Below are 17,366 nucleotides of genomic sequence, written 5' to 3' on the forward strand. Positions count from 1 at the left end.
GCAGCTAGTTCCTTTAAGTTTACTTGAGAAAGACAAAATCTCTACTGCAATCCTTGCCTGGCAAGCTCGCGTGTTTCTCTCTCTCTCTCTCTCTCTCTCTCTCGTAACTCCCTTAACTGTCCATTACAGATTTTTAACATACTAACACTCCTACTATTCAAAGGTCACTCTGAACTTCATTGTAACATTTTATAAAATGTACTTCTTCCTCCCATACCTCTTCAAAATCTTTATCTTCTAAGAACTGCTAACTCAATACCAGATAATTGGATCCAGTGATAAATGTTTTATCTAAAATGACTTAAGTAAAAAAATTCCCAAGTGCCATTAGCAGAGATCCCACAGAAGTGTAATGTGGCACTTTCAATGCTATCTTCTGAACAGGTTGTCTCCAAAGCATGAAGTTTAAACAGGGGCCATTTAAATAGGCAGATTACCAATGACTAATGTACTCAATGAGAGGTCGGCAGGTCAAGATATTCAGCGATTAAGTGGCCTGCATACACCTGACAGCTTTTCTGTACGATGTTTTCAAATTTCTTACAGATTTTTACAAATATCAAACATAAGAGAAAGCCTACTCTAAGTCTTTTAGGTATTTTCAATGGTTTCTGAGTTATCTGTAGGAAGCTCTGACTTAGTTGTTATAGTTTGATGTATGTGTCCATCATTAAATCCAGATCATGTTTTATATCAAAATTTATGTTTGGCAAAGTCAAGTTACTTGACCTTTGGTCTGTCAAAGTGTTCCTCGGGGATGCTCTGAGACGCTTCCGTCCATTTTCATAGCATTCATTCTCACCCTTCATCACAGGAAGAATACATAGGACTTTCAGCAATGCATAAACATTAGGAAAAAACTTGATGTCTGGTAGATGCAGGGCTTCATAAATGGTGGATGGAAGCTCTCTGTCTTTCCCTCTGTGTTTCCACTTGATTCTCCAGCCACGCAGCTCAGCTGAGAGTGTGTCGGGATTGGGCAAGTCACTTCTGTACATGTCAGCATGGTGCTCATCCGATGTGTTGAATTTGAGCTGTCCCATGACAGAGGGTACAAGAGATAAGCATTTAAGAGCTTTGAGGTGCTGTTCTGAGAATATATCTTTCAGTTCCTGATAATGTGTTCTACTGTTGGAACAGCTAGAGTGTCTTTATAGTAACTCTCAGAAGTGAGCTGAGATTCCAGGTTGCCTTGCTGGGCTCTGCGGGATTTCCCAGGGAGTTTCTTCTGAATATAAGCTTAGTTGCCAAATTTGTGGCTTCTTTGAACCAAAATTCATGATAAACTTCAATATTTTCCATCACTTCATTTTGTGAATGCAGCACCGCAGTCAAGCTACTGGCTGCCAAGAAGACAGCAGAGGTTTGCCCTTGAAGGTTTTTCCCAAAGGCTCTTGTAAAAGATAGGACATTTTTAAGAACAACAATGGTCATGATGAAATCAAAATCTGTTACTGCACTGCAGAGAACAGAAGCTCGACCAGCTATACAGTTATTCCATCTAATATTTGTATCACTATTTATACCATCTAAACATAAAACAAGTGCTTGTAGGAGGTCCACTAAAATTTCAAAGGCATCGTGGCTGCCTGTCCACTGAGAATGGCAGATTTCCTTCAGTTCTTTACCCTTTTCCTCATTGTTCTGAAAGAGGAGAGAAATTACATTGTCAAGCTCTAAAAGCAATTGTGGAGATCGATGGAAGAAAGAACAAACCCTCAATTGTTCTAACGCAACAGATACTCCCACAACGGCACTGATTTTGCCAACCACATATTTAAGGCACAGGAAGAGCAAAGTGTGTAGACAGCTTGGGGATATTTCTCTAAGTCTAGACGCAACAACTTTCATTTTGGAGAAAATCCACTGGACGCAATGTAAGCCTGGCCACGACAATACTCCATGTTTAACCCCCACCTCTCAGTTACCATCGTGTGAAATTTTACAGCCAAAATTTCTACATCAGCTTCATAAGGCAAGAAGCCCACAAATTCCTCTCTCAGGTTATGAGATTCATCAACAAACCTCACCAACACAGGCAAGTGTTCTTCCCCCGCTATGTCCACTACGTCATCAGTGATGATGGAAAAGAAGTGGGAGTCTCTCACTTCCCTGAGAGTCTCCTCCCGAATACAGCTCTCACAGATGTCTAGCATCTGTTTCAGCTGTGTTTTCGAGCAGAACAATGTGTTAACTGCTGTTGTCTCAAAGCGCTTTCTCCGAACCTCTTCGCCAGAATTTACCGGGCACTCCAGCAGTGCTTGGCAGGTATCCGGAGTAAAGAGACCCTCTGGGATTTCATCAGTTTCGTCCCCATCCAGAGGTATGTTTTGTTTTCCCATAAGAATCAACATTTCAAATAAATATTTTAAGTATTCTTTGTTTTCTTTCTCTTCAAGGGTTAAAGGTAAATGTCTTCATCCTGTTCTTCACCCCCTTCTGCACTGGGATTCTGAGCGTTGCTGTTGTTTATTTCTTTATGTTTTGGTTCCTGTTCAGAAGTTTCATCAATTTTTTTCTGTTTCAGTGTCCTGACTTCATCTTCACTCAATTCTTTTATTCGTTTTCTGTGTCTACTACGTGGATTGTTCAAATGACTGGTAAGATCAAATATTGTTGGTATTGCATTATCTTGAAGGACTGTCCTGTAAGGACTAGTTCTACAGATCATATAGGTCTCAAAGTGTTTGGCACATAATTGATAATGTTTATTTAGTTGATCAGGTGTTTTATCTTCTAAGTTCGCTCTCCTACAATTCTCCACCCACTTCTGGGATCTGGCCGGATCCCGCGGGAACCTGAAAAAGGCCAGGTCCGACTGCGTGCTCTTCCTCGTGCAGTTGGGGGCAGCGCAGAAGTTCGGGCATCGTAGCCCACCCGCCGGCCGGCCCAGCCCTCCCCTCCCTGCCTCCTCAGGGGAGCCCGCCGGCCCGTCGGGGCTCGGCAAGGCCGGCACGACCTCTTAGACACTTTTAAAGCAATGGACTTGATAGAGGTCATTTGGTGAGTCTTAGAAATGTGGAGTCATGTAAAGGTTTAGGTAGTCTTACCATGGTCATGTGTTTCTTTGATAAATTTTTCTGGTTTTGTTACTCTCTTGTCTCCACAGACTTAGGAAATAATAAGTTTATACAGCAAATAAGTCCATCCACATGTTTTGTTTTTTATATTGGTGGGGGTAATGTGTTTGACTTCCATGTGGCCTTTTGGTGCAGGGAGCATTTTCAAGAGAAACATTTTTCCTTTATTCACCATCTGCATTATAGTTCAACCTATTTACAACATTGTAAAATCACTTCAATTTGAAAATAAACAAAACTACTACCTTTGAAATAGATCACCCATAAGATTTATGTTCCCTTGGACATTTCCCCCTTTGGAGTTTAAATAGGTTAAGAAGTTGGAAGTGGCCAACTTTAGCTTCCAATGACAAAACAGCTGCGTTTTCATGGGAAAAACTCTGCTAGATAGGTTCAAGAAGATGGGGAATGTTTTTACTGAGACTCAGTTAATCAGGGGGTAGCAATAGGGAATGAATTATATTTAAGTCAAGAAATCATTTTTCTCTTGTATTTCTATTTCCTTTTATTACCCATCCTTGAAATCAGTAGGTGTGAGGATGAGCAAGCACAAATAAATGCGGCTTTTAGGACTACAAAAAATGATTATGTTCACCCTTTGGAATTACATAAAAATGATTATAATTTTTAATATTTCACTTAAAACACATGTAAACCTCCACTACCAATAAATTTTCTAGTTGGATACAATATCAGAGGTTCTAAAGATTGTGGGTGGCTGATATTTCAACGAGGAATACAAATAGTGATTTATTTTCATTTTTTAGTACTACCCATTTCATTTGAGATCTGTATGGCTTAAAAATACTTCCAGACACTTTATCCAAAAATATTTAATCACTTTAAGATTCACAGAACATCGTTTTCAAGGGCAATACTTTGAGTTTTTAATGTTGAGAGTTCTGAACACTGTTTTATCACACTTCCATGCAGTTGGAAAAATATCGTGATGAATCTAGTTTGTATTTTCATGCTTTAAATTCATAAATATTGCCAAGTTCATAATTCAGTTAAAATCTAAAGTGTGTATTCAACAATTTTAAATTTGCTGATTTTTCCATTAGCATTAAACAGCTGTTCTCCATTTCCACTAAGGATAAGACCAGAAAGAACGACACTTGCAGCATGAAGGGTATAGACTAGCAGTAGCAAAATCCTCCTATCAGCTCAGTGAGATGCTAGACAACATTATCAAGGGAGTTGTTAGTCATCTACGCCAGAGATTTTAAAGAAATCAGTGGTGTTTCTGGGAATGCATTTGGTGCAGTTTTTAATCCAAAACAAAAAGAAGAGTGTAATAATTTCCGAAGCTTTTTTTCAGTTCTGTAATTCCATGCACAATTTATTATAATAAATATCTTGCTTAATTGCAGCGTGTCATCATAAGAAGTGGGCAACATGTTTCAGGAAAGCAAATACATCAACCTATACAGCTATTTGAATACACCAACACTGGGCAATTAAGAAGCCATTTTGAGGAAGGAATGTCCAACTCCAGATCTATAACCCCAACTTCCTACTAGACACTTTGACCAAAACACATGCATATCTTATAGGCACCTCAAAACCCAAAAAGGTTTTTCAAAACCAAAGTTATTTATAATATTTTCAAATCAGTTGTTCATCTTGTGTTGATGTTTTTTCCACCAACCCAACAGCCTCAGAGACAAAGGTGAGTCATACGTGACATTGTCCCATCATCCTTTCCCTCATCCCAAATTTTCACTCATTTCATTAACTCTGATATACTTTCAGAAATATATCGAGTCAGTCCCTTCCTCTTTGTCTCCAGTGCCATTGAATCACTTTAGTAACAAGGTATATCTCTTATTTTTTTAAGATTTCATTTCTTTATTTGAGAGAGAGTGAGCGAGAGAGTGGACACACATGAGCGGGAGGTAGGGACAGAGGGAGAGAGTAGCCCGACATGGGGCTCGATCTCAGGACCCCGAGTTCTTAGCCTGAATTTCTTTGTCTTTTTGCTGCTTAAAGCCTGGCAGTGGCTCCCACTTGCATGTGTAGGAGAAAGTTAAAAATCCTAATTATGGGGGTGCCTGGGTGGCTCAGTCGTTAGGCGTCTGCCTTCGGTTCAGGTCATGATCCCAGGGTCCTGGGATCGAGCCCCACGTGGGGCTTCCTGCTCCCTCTCCCACTCCCCCTGCTGGTGTTCCTTCTCTGGCTGTGTCTCTCTCTGTCAAGTAAATAATAAAAATCTTTCCAAAAAAATCCTAATTATGGGTTAAAAAATGTCCTTTCTTGGTTTAGTCCTTGATGATATCTCTGGCCCCATCTCCCACCCTTCTCCGTATAAAATTCACTCATCCAGTAGGAACAACTCATTTTCTTTCAAGGGGTCTGCTTGTTCAGCCTATGCCTTCTGCCTGGATCTTTTTATTTGCCTGCCCAACCAACCATTTTCAAATATAATCTGTAGGGTCACCCACTTGTCTCGCTCCTGTTTGATGCTTACATGGTAACAGCCTCTATTATAGTACGGACTGCATCATATTGCCATTACCACTTGTCTGTCCCTCTCATTAGACTGAACTGCATGGGGCATAGTGACAGTCAATATATAGGTCATATTTGTGTCTCCAGTACCTTGATAGATCTAGCACATAGTTGAAGTTTAAAATGCTTATTAGTATTACTATCCGTCGAGTAGAATTTGTCTAAGAGTTGGAAGGAGCTAAAATACACTTACTCTGTGTTCATATAGTTGCACAGCTTTCTTTAAGTTGTGTGTTAATTTTTACCCTTGTACGAATGGTCAACTTGAAGAAAAAAAATTGGCCCCATTGTAGCAAAACTTTTCGAGGTGAAGTTGTAAATTGGGCTAGATTCTCCCATGCAGTGCTAGGCTCTGGTTTTAGACCTGACTCACTAAAGACTAGTCTATCTTCCGCAAGCTAAGCAATGAACTTTTCTGGAAGAACTTGTCAAAAAGTATAACAGAAAACATTTTAGAATGTTTGAAGACAAACAGAGAATTAAAGTTTCTTACTACTCTACACATCTCAATTTTGAATTATATTATTTTGTATTTTTCAGCTCTTTTGAGATATGACTGACAAATAAAATTGTAATACATTTAAAGGTTGCAACATGATGATTTGATATATGTATACATTGTGAAAGGTTTCTCACCATTGAGTTACTTAACACATCCATAGCCTTTTTTTTACCTTTTTTTTTTTTTTTGTGGTGAAAAAACGTAAGTTCTACTCTCTTGGCAAATTTCAATTATACAGTATTATCAACTATAGTAACCATTTTATACATGATATTCTCAGACCTGTTCATCTTAAAACTGAAAGTTTGTAGCCTTTTACTGGCCTCTCTTATTCCCTCACCACCCCAGCATCTATTTCTATGAGTTTGACTTTCTCACTCTTTGTTCCTTTCATTTCTTCCTTCCTGCCTACCTTCTTTTCCTCCCTTCCTTCCTCCCTTCCTCCCTTCCTCCCTCCCTTCCTTCCTCCCTCCCTTCCTCCCTCCCTCCCTCCCTTCCTTCCTCCCTCCCTTCCTCCCTTCCTCCCTCCCTTCCTTCCTTCCTTCCTTCCTCCCTTCCTCCCTTCCTTCCTCCCTCCCTCCCTCCCTCCCTTCCTCCCTCCCTCCCTTCCTCCCTTCCTCCCTTCCTCCCTCCCTTCCTTCCTCCCTCCCTCCCTCCCTTCCTCCCTCCCTTCCTTCCTTCCTTCCTTCCTCCCTCCCTCCCTTCCTTCCTTCCTTACTTCCGTCCCTCCCCTCCCTCCTCCTGAGATTCCATATATAAGGGATACCATGCAGTATTTGTTTTCCTCTGTCTGGTTTATTTCATTTAACATAATACCTTGGAGGTTAATCCATGTTGCTGCAAAGAATGATTCTCTTGTTTTTAAGGCTGAATAATATTTCATCTCTCTCTCTCTCTTTCTCTCTCTTTCACACACACAAACACGCACGCACACACACACACACACACCCACATTTTCTTGATCCATTCATGTGTTGCTGACAAACACACTTAGGTTGTTTTCATACCTTGGCTAGTGTGAATAATGCTGCAATGAACATGGAATATAGATATCTCTTTGAGATGGTGGTTTGTTTCCTTTGGATGTATACTCACAAGTGGGATTGCTGTATCACATGGTGGTTCTATTTTTAACTGTTTGAGGAAGCTCAGTACTGTTTTCCATAATAGTTGTACCAGTTTACTTTTCCATCAGTAGTGTACAAAGGTTCTCTTTTCTTCACATCCTTACCAGCAGTTGGTATCTCTTGTCTTTTTGATGATACTAGCCAGCCTAACAGGTGTAAGGTGGTATCCCATTGTGGTTTTGATCTGCATTACCCTGATGATGAGTGATGTTGTGCACATTTTCATGTACCTGTTGGTTATTTGTATGTCTTCTTGGGCAAAATGTCGATTCAGGTCCTTTGCCCATTTATTGTTTTTTTTAATTTTTATTTTTGCCATTGAGTTATCTGAGTTCCTTGTATATTTTGAATGTTAACCCCTTATTGGATATGTGGTTTACAAACATTTTCTCCCATTTCATAGGTCGTCTTTTCATTTTGTTGATGGTTTCTTTTGCTGTGTGGAAGCTTTTAATTTGATGTGGTCCTACTTGTTCGCTTGGCCTTTGCTTTTTTGCCTTTGCTTTTGGTTTCAAATCCAAAAACTCATAGTCAAGACTGATGTGAAGGAGCTTACCCCTATGTTTTCTTCCAGGAGTTTAATGGTTCTCGGTCTTATAGTCTGATCTTTAACACATTTTGAATTGATTTTTATGAGTGGTATAAGATAGGGGTCCAGTTTCATTCTTTTGCATATCGCTGTCCAGTTTTCCCAACACTAGTTATTGAAGACACTGTCCTTTCCTCATTGTATAATCTTAATCATTAATAACTTTCTTTTTAAAAATAACTTTCTTAATATAAAGCTAATATAAGTAAATTATATAGTTAATTCATGAACCTTTGGCCCAAGGCCTAAAAAGAAATTAATCTGTAAAAAAGTCAGATTTTACCAAAATAAGAATTATAATAAAATTGGGGAAAAAGTGATTTATGGAGTTATTTTGCAAATTACTTATGCTTGTTTTCATTAAATGCATTTGTTACTCTGATAGTAGGAAGGGATTTTGAAATTTTGATAGGTTAATAAACCCTAAAAGTTCATTTGGACTTTTTTGTAGCAATCCTATAGGTAGTCTAATGAATTTTCCTTATTTAAAACAATAACCAAGTAATTAATCTTACTGTAGTGTTGCATCTCTGATGAATCGTGTTAGTCTCTGCTAGATCGTGGTCAATGATGAGTTGCTGGCTGCCTCAAGAGGCAGCCCATTCCTTTTGCCTTTCATAAGATGTTTGCTCGCACTGAGTTGTCATTTCGCTCAGATTTACCTTCTGGAGCTTCACAGAATAAACGTATTCCTTCTCTTATACGGTAGCCAAGTTATTTGAAAATGGACATCAAGTGTCCCCTAAGTTTCTTTTCCTCACACTAAACATTGTGGAATTTTAGGCTTACTCACAATCTTGCTTGCCTGCTTCTGGAAATATTTGTTTTTAAAATATGGTACAAAGAATTGCATATGATACTGCAGATGTGATCCGACTATCTTGTGGTAGGACTTTGCAAGTCATGATCTGGATACTTTATATATGTAATTGGAGCATTTTTGCCTTTAGTTGGTAAATGTGTGAAAATTTCAAAATAAATATCTGAATGCAACTTGATTTATGTATGGAAATGTAGGTCACTTTTACTCAGTTCTTATTTGAAGTCCTTTCACACTTTCTTACAGATTTTTTTCCTTAAATCTGAAACTAATTAATTTCCACTGTTGCAAGTTCTGACTGTTTTAATCTGCTTCATAAGCTCACTTTAAAACTCCATACCCTTTTTTGATAAACCTTCCCTCCCCATTTTACCAGTGTTCAAGATATTTTAGAACAGTTTTTGAAGTATTCCTGCTGAGTTAGCACTGAGCAAAACCTTTCCCATTATGATATCAACAACTTGTAAAGGAGTGAATAAGAAGCTTAAGCAAAAAAGAATTTAAATGTCCAATAACAGTAAGCAAATAGCTGCCATATAAAGAAGTATTATGAAGAGAAGAGAATTTTGCTTTCTAATTAAAAATAGAGTGAAAAGTAGCTTCCTAGGTTGAAAAAATTGTCATAAGGGCGTTTAATTCTTGTTTTGGAGATGCATTTTTTATTGAAATATAGTTGACATACAATATTATAGTAGTTTTAGGTGTACAACCATAGCGATTAGACAATTATATACATTATAAAATGCTCACCGTAAGTGTAGTTACCATCTGTGACAATACATTATTACAATACCATTGACTCTATTTCCTAGGCTATACTTTTTTTTTTTTTTAATTCTCACTTGGAAATTTTACTGGTCCCGGGGAGAGGAAGGCAGGCAGCCTCTGCTTTCTGCTGAGGGTGCCACAAGCCCTCACTATCTCCGGTTGCCGTTGATAGGGAGGTTCGCGTGCTTGGAGGAGGCCAGGAAGGCCTTGAGCTTGGGCCAGGTGTGGAGGTGCCCAGGTAGGCTGAGAGCAGCGGGGAGGAGTCCAGGCAGCTGAGGGCCAGGACCTGGTGAATCAGCAACAAGTCCAGCAGGTTGAAGTCTGCGAAGGAGATCCTGTTGCCCACGATGAAGACCTGAGGCCCCTGGTTCTGGGACAGTAGGGTCTCAACAGTCTTCAGGCGCCCAGTAGTGCCTTCACATACTCCTACTTGCTTGACTCCTAGTAGTTGTAGATGAGGATGAGGTATTTGCAGTGGATATTCTCCATGCCATCATTCACCATGTCCACCAGGGCCACCTCCCACTGGTCCTTCCCAGACAGCCCGAAGGAGTGGCCTGGGTATCACAGGATGCCATCAGACTGGTACAGGGTAAGGTCCCCTCCTGGAACGTGGAAGTTGCCCATACAGACAGGAGGCCTTGAGGGAGCCCTGCAGCCAGGTCTCCACCTCCTCCTTCCAGCTCTGGCTTCGAACAGGGGAGTAGACAATGGCGTAGGGCAGCATGGTTGCTGTGCAGACCGAGGAGACAGAGCTCTTACGCTAGACCTTTCATCCCCAGGGCTTATTTATTTTATAACTGGAAGTTTGTACCTCTTAACCTCCATCCTCCTTTCCCGCTGGCAACCACCACTCGAGGAAGTTTAAGTAGAAACATGTTGCTGATTTCATAATTAAATTAAAAAGTATAATGCCTATGTTTGCTTCCTTCACAGAAAATATTCTATGACTCTCTGTACTTCCCATATTATTTCAATTTTGATGAAAAAGTTTCGGGCAAATTGTTTTATATGAAAATTTGAACTGACTAGAAAAAAAATATCGCAACTTGATTATTTGCCTTACCAAACAATGTACAATTTGCATCGTTCCTCTGGCATTTAAATTTTTATTTATTTATTTTTTCTTCCAAGTTTTTATTTAAATTTCTTTCTTTCTTTCTTTCTTTCTTTCTTTCTTTCTTTCTTTCTTTCTTTCTTTCTTTCTTTCTTTCTTTCTTTCTTTCTTTCTTTCTTTCTTTCTTTCTTTCTTTCCCTCTTTCTTCTTTCTTTCTTTCTTTTTCCCTCTTTCTTTCTTTCTTTCAGATTTTTAAGTAATCTCTACACCCAATGTGAGGCTCGAACTCACAGCCCTTAGATCAGGAATTTCATGCTCTATCTACCGAACCAGCCAGGCACCCCCCCCCTTGATTTTTTAAAGGGAGAAATAATAAAAATAAAAACTTCTATGCTTTTAGTTGCACATTTATTGCACAAAGGAAGGAATACCTGTATGAGATTTCTATTCATCCAGGAAAAGCCTGTTCTTATCAATTACTGTTAGCTTTATTAAACTCTGGGCAAGTTTTTTTAAGTTCTAAGAATATAGTGGACAGAAAAACCAGATTTGCTGTTAATTGAAAATGTCTTTGTAAAAACTTCAGTAATGAAAATATTAAGAGTAATGTCTACTTTTATTGAGGTATGCTATTAAAAATAGCTTGCCCTATTTGTAATTTGCCTTGTGCTTTTCATATTATACTTTGATTTTTTTCAAGTTCATTAACACATCAGTGGGAAATTGAATTTAAAGACCATGTTTTTCACACAGCACTTTTTATTATTTTCCTGGCAGTTCTAAAATGAAATGTGAACTTTGGTAATGCTAAAATATCAAAACATGTTATTTTTCTCCAGCATATTATTGGAGGACTTTAATCTTTATTTTCTTTAATTGACATGTGACAAATCTGTTTATCACAGGCATTTTCTACTACATGGGAAAATTGCTAACCTGTGGGAGTGACAGATGATTTTGAGAATATAACTTTAATCATTACGTCTTTTGTCACCAAGTATGAAGAATGCATTAGATAATGGTAGTTCTTTTTGTGACATTTCATTCTGTCACCGTTTCCATGATAACCTCTTATATAAAATAATTCAAGTTTATTAACTGCATATGTTTACTGTAAGTTAAAGTTTCTCCTAAAAAAAAGCTTTTGCAATTACATTTCAACTTTTCATTGAAAATGGGGTTTCATTGTACTGATCTTTCTCCCATATGTTTGTAAGTGTTACTTCACTTATTCCCAGGATCAACACATTTTCTGGTAAATTCTTTTAAGACCATAAATACTGCCCTGATTTCTATATTGTTGATCACAAGCCAGTCTTATAAATTTGTGGATACTTTGCTTGTGATTAGATGAAGACTGATAAATTATGACTACATATGCAAGCCAAATGAGCAATCCCTCTATGTGCACACGTTGGAAATGAATGTTGATTATATTTTGTTTTCTTAATGACTCCATCTTTCATCTTTCAATTCCCCATCCCTCTCCAAAACACACACTTTGGAATATCCATGATTATGGTAGTTCTCAAATCTGAAAGTGTTCAGGCTTCCAGATTCTACTCTACTTAGGTAATGGGTATTTTTCATAGCACATAGAGAATTTACTGCTAGTAATTAAAAATTTTTAAATTTCACAGGATACTTGAAACACTAAACAAATTCCTATTACTCAATAATTTTTATGCAGTAGAGAATTAGGCTCTGGATGGGCAAAACAGTAATCCTTCTTTTAACAAGACTCAAAATAACTTAATTGGCAATTAACCTGAATTTTCTATTCTCTTCCAGAAAAAATGAATTTAATTAAAAGGAAAATTTTTGCCGAATATTTTGGGGCCAATTAATATTCAATTAAATATTATCTAAACCTTCTACAACCATAGAACTCTGCCATCAATTCTAAATTCAGCTTTTACTTACAAAGTGAAAGTAGAGAGCTAGATCTTAAGTTGAATCGTTGTCAAATGTTTGGTGTAGGTAATGAGATAGTTGCTGTAGGCTGATATTATTTATGGAGATTGGGGAAACCTTAAAATATGACCTGAAATATGGGTATTGGTTTCCAGTAGGTAGGGAAGAGGAAGGCATTCCAATTGAGTATAATAGTACAAGTGGGCTGACTGGCCAAGATGCAAGGGTAGAATTAGGATCTGGGTTTGGCTAGACCACCAGATTCTTATATTAGAGCAAGGAACAAGTGCATAGACACGTCAATCAGGTCGTGCTCCCAAAAGATTAATCTTGTAATATTGTATACAATGAACCACAGGTGAAGAGTGAAGACAGATGGATCAGTCAATTAGAGTACTCTGTATTTGTTCTGGAAACATATGAAAATGTCAAGAATTGGTTGGTAAGAAGCAATGGCAATTTAAAGGATGGTATGGGATTGATTATGACTTGAGAACTGGTTCTGAAAACCAAGGAAGAAATAACCAAAGACATGGAATATTCAGCATCTCAGTGATTGTATACTGTGCTTTGGGGGCAGCATGACAAAGAGGTTAAGAATGTGGGCTCTATGTTTAAAGTACCCTAGTTCTAACTCTCCCTACCAGAGTGTCCTCAACTGTAAAAGGTGGTTTATTGGAAGGCACATCTTATATAAAAGTCGTAAGTAGATCAATATGTATTATGGTCTTAGAAGAGAGTCTTAGTGTAAAAAGGGGTGATAGGCAAAATTATTGACTCATTGACAGAAATCAGAGAGTCCAGCAAGACCCTTCACCATGTGCCTGCTAGGTAGGAATGTGAACCAGCATATTTTAGAAAGCTTTATAGCTATAAGGCCTCCATAAAACATATTTTATTCAATTGTCTCTTAATCAGAAATTAATTCAGAGCACCCTATTCTCTTAGCTTCCCACTAAAATTAAGTTATTTGACTTGCTCCATAAATCATGCTTCCTGTTACATCATTACGTGCCTCTGTACCATACTGATGAGTAGCTGTAAGTGCACCTGCAGCTAACCTTTATGAGTGAAGGACACCTACACACAAACAATGCCAAGGCAGTGTGCCATGTTCTGAATCAGGCTTGGCATATATGACTCTAGGAAGGCAATTTTCTTCAGTTTATGTGAGGCCTGTTGATATTATTGCAGTGTATTTGCCTGTAGAGTCAATTTACATTGCCAAAAGATAAGTTTGACACTTTCATTTGTACGAACACAGCCAATGAATATACAATTTTTTTGTTCTGCATCACCTAGTCTCCTTGATGCAAAGTCGCTCAGTAAAGGAGATTTTTTTTCTCGATCAATTTTCTCATCTGCAAGCAAACACCCACCCAGCCAGTGGGAGTTTTCCTGCCCTTGCAACAGATTTATACCCCCTGGGTTTTCACGATGTGGCATGCTTTGCAAGGAAGTCAGAATAAATTAAGAAAAAATTTAGGGGCTGCCCAAATAGCTGTGTTTTCCAGTCTGGATACCAGAATGACTGCTGCTGAATATTTTTCTCCTTCCACACCAATAATTCATTTCACACATAAACACAAGATGTTCATAGGAGATCTCTTTGAGAAACTTGGGTTGAGACCGTTTGTTTTTTCTTTTATAGAGATGTTACAACTCTAAATTTTTGCTTACTCCTCTTATGCTTCTATACATTAAAACAAGATTTGGGAAACATTAGGACCGAGATTGGCTTTCAAAACCTGAATCTTTCATTTAGAAAACCACAGAGCTACATATGAATGTAAAATACGAAAAAGACTATAAATAGCAGAAACCAACAGTACTTTCTGAATTACATAATCCACAAGACTCCAGCTGTTTTCATGTAATGGTTTGTCTTATACACAGCTTACTTTCTTATCGCATTCAGTAGTCTTCCTTGACATTTCACACTGGATAAATGTTAGTGAAAAATATCTTAGAAAACTCACACGTCCATCCAGATGTGCATATATATATATATATATATATATATCTTGTCAAGTTTTGAGTATTAACTAGTGACAACCATTGTAGTGAATTAAATTTATTCTAGGAGACTGCGACTCAGGATAGGGTACTTAATTAACTCCCTGAGAGGCTGAGATAATGTTGGTGTTTTCATTTCAGACTACATCCGTTCTCAACTTTGCTTTATCTATGCAAGCAATTGTGTAGGCTAGTGCATTAGGTAAAACCTGCAGGGTTCTTGTGGATATAGGAATTTCACATTGGATTTCTTTGCGGTTATCATAAGGGAATATTCTATTCACAATTTTAATTTATAAAAATTTTAAAGGACGCAAACAATGAATCATGGAACACTACATCAAAAACTAATGAAGTACTGTATGGTGAAGTACTGTATGTTACTAACATAACATAATAAAAAATTAAAAAAAAATTTAAAGGAAAAGCCATTCAAATGATGGGAGGACTTTAGCAATGCTGTATTATATACTATTGGTTTGCTAAAGTCACTTAAAAGGAACTTCTATTAAGGCATTCCCAGAACTTCCATTATGACACCCATGCTTTGGTAGAGAAGGAATGCCTGACTATGGAACGTAACTATGTTATTATTTATTTATTTGCATATGGAACGTCCCATCATTAAAAAACAAAATGGTTGATCAACCAAGCCACGAAGTGGAGTCTGTAGGACCACTCTCAAGTTGGTGCTGAGACCACAAATGACTTGTCCAAGCATGGTGCTTACATTCCAGTAGCACTTTTTCTTCCTGGCTGCCACTTCTCCCTCAGTCTATTCCTATGTCCCCATGAGGAGGTCACGGTGATCATTGGCTTAGGAGAAGAAGACTCATGTTTGATTTATAGAAGGTTCTGCAATCAGACAGTATGCTCTCACAAGGCAGAGGTGGAGTACTGTCATATTACAGCCCTACTTGAGAGTATCCCTAATGGGTAATAAGAAAGGACAATCCTCCATGTGAGCAGAGCTCCGAACTCCAGTGTTTATCTGGAGGCCCAGTTCGCCTGCAGAGCAAAATGTCTTAAAGAATGCATCTACACTAATTCATGGACAGTAGCTATTAGCATGAACAGATGGTCAGGGACTAAACAGGAACAAAATTAAAGGATTGATGACAAGAAGTTTGGGAAAGAGGAATTTGGATGGACCTCTTAGAACGGTCTCAAATGTGTAGATATTTGTGTCTTGTGTAAGTTCTCCCTAAATACATTTACTGCAAAGGTGCCCTTTCAATAATCAAGTAGACAAAATGACCTATACGGTGGACGTCAAGTAAACTTTTATCCTCAGCTACTCCAGAGGTTATTCAAAATAACTCATGAAGGAAAAAATGGTCTTGGTGGCAGGAATGGAAAGTATGCCTGTGCTCAATTATATAGACTTTCCTGCCCCAAGACATCCCTGGCTATCATCACTGTTGTGTCCAAAGTCAATCTATAGCAGTGACCAATCCTGATCCCCTCCATTTATTGGAGGGTGTCAGATACCTGCCATCATGGCTGCGAGGGGTTGTGGACAGAGTTGTCTTCATTGGAATAAAAACTTATTTTGGATATGGATTGTCCTTCATTGTTTGCCATATTTCTGCCAGCATCACTGTCTGTGAACTTCTTGCATACCCTAGTCACCCTCCTTGTATCTTATCACTCAGAATACTATTCCCAAATCTCTATCTCTAGTTTTCATTTCTGTTTTTCACACCCACTTTTCAGTTTCCTATCTTTATGTTTTGGCTCATGCAGTTCCATCTGCCTTCACAGTCTTTATTCCTTATCAAAATATCTATATTTTTTGAGACCCACCCTGAGGTGGGTGCTCCCTAGATGCCCTTTGGAATTTTGCCCCTACTTTTCTATTGATACTTAATTTAATCAATATTGTGTTGTAGTCACTTGCATATTTGTCTTACTACTTTGCAGGATTGGAAGTATCACATGGGCAGAAACTAGATCTTACCCTTCCTTATATCAGCTGTACATCCTTGTGCCCAGTAGGTACTCAATAAATATTTATTGAATTTAATTATATCAATAACAAATAGCTTTGTAATACTGAATGCAGAGATGAGTAAGAAGAGAAAGAAGGCAACAAAATATTACCTTCGTGTAATTCTTTTAACCGATGTTTATTATATGGGCTATACATATAAATTAGCCTGGAAAAGAGATAGTCACCCTTTCTTAATTTCATCCCACCCAAAGTTGTGAGGGAGACGTGAAAATGTGGTAATAGAAACCTTTCTTTATTAAAGTGGCTAAGATTCTCTACATGAAAGAGAAAATATGCGTAGAAGGCATTTGAGAACAATTTTTTTTCCAAACTACAAAAAATGCTGTAGGGTTGAAAGGATACATTTTATTCCAAAATTTGAGTAAAAATATCTAATGTTTGATATGCAGAAAAAATATTTCTATGCCCCTGGTCATATGAAAAGTTTGTTATTGTAGTTGAATAGACAATATACTGGGTCTATATTCCCCCAAGATTAGAGCAAGGAGGATTTTTGTCTGTGTTTCTTTTATCTAAGGTTGGAAATCGAGTATGTGATATGGAATAAATGGACTTTCTTGCTGTCTTGGCCTTTGATTTCCTATACTTTTTTTTATTATGTTCAGTTAGCCAACATATAGTACATCATTAGTTTTTGATGTAGTGTTCAATGATTCATTAGTTGCATGTAACACACAGAGCTCATCCCAACACGTGCCCTCCTTAATACCCATCACTCAGTTACCTCATCCCCCCAATGCCCATGATTTCCTGTATCTTAATCACTTCTTACTTTTGTGAAACACCAGGGTTTCTGTGAATATATATAATTCTAAATGTTTTTATTCTTGAATTGCATGCACGTATACAGAAGAAAGCTTTGAACATCAGAACTTAATCAAAAATAAAAACAACTTAAGCTGTCTATAGTATATGCCATAGGTTTATGAGTAGTATGTATTACTGTGAGAGCTTTCTTTAAATATGTC

The 17,366-nt window shown here is 37.9% G+C and overlaps 2 pseudogenes; both read right to left on the reverse strand.

The window, feature by feature from the left end:
- Positions 1-449: 449 nt before the first annotated feature.
- LOC113930480 lies at positions 450-5,879 on the reverse strand (annotated as a pseudogene).
- Positions 5,880-9,546: 3,667 nt separating this feature from the next.
- LOC113930479 lies at positions 9,547-10,124 on the reverse strand (annotated as a pseudogene).
- Positions 10,125-17,366: the final 7,242 nt, after the last annotated feature.

This window comes from Zalophus californianus, chromosome X (genome assembly GCF_009762305.2).
Source record: "Zalophus californianus isolate mZalCal1 chromosome X, mZalCal1.pri.v2, whole genome shotgun sequence".
Taxonomy (NCBI): domain Eukaryota; kingdom Metazoa; phylum Chordata; class Mammalia; order Carnivora; family Otariidae; genus Zalophus; species Zalophus californianus.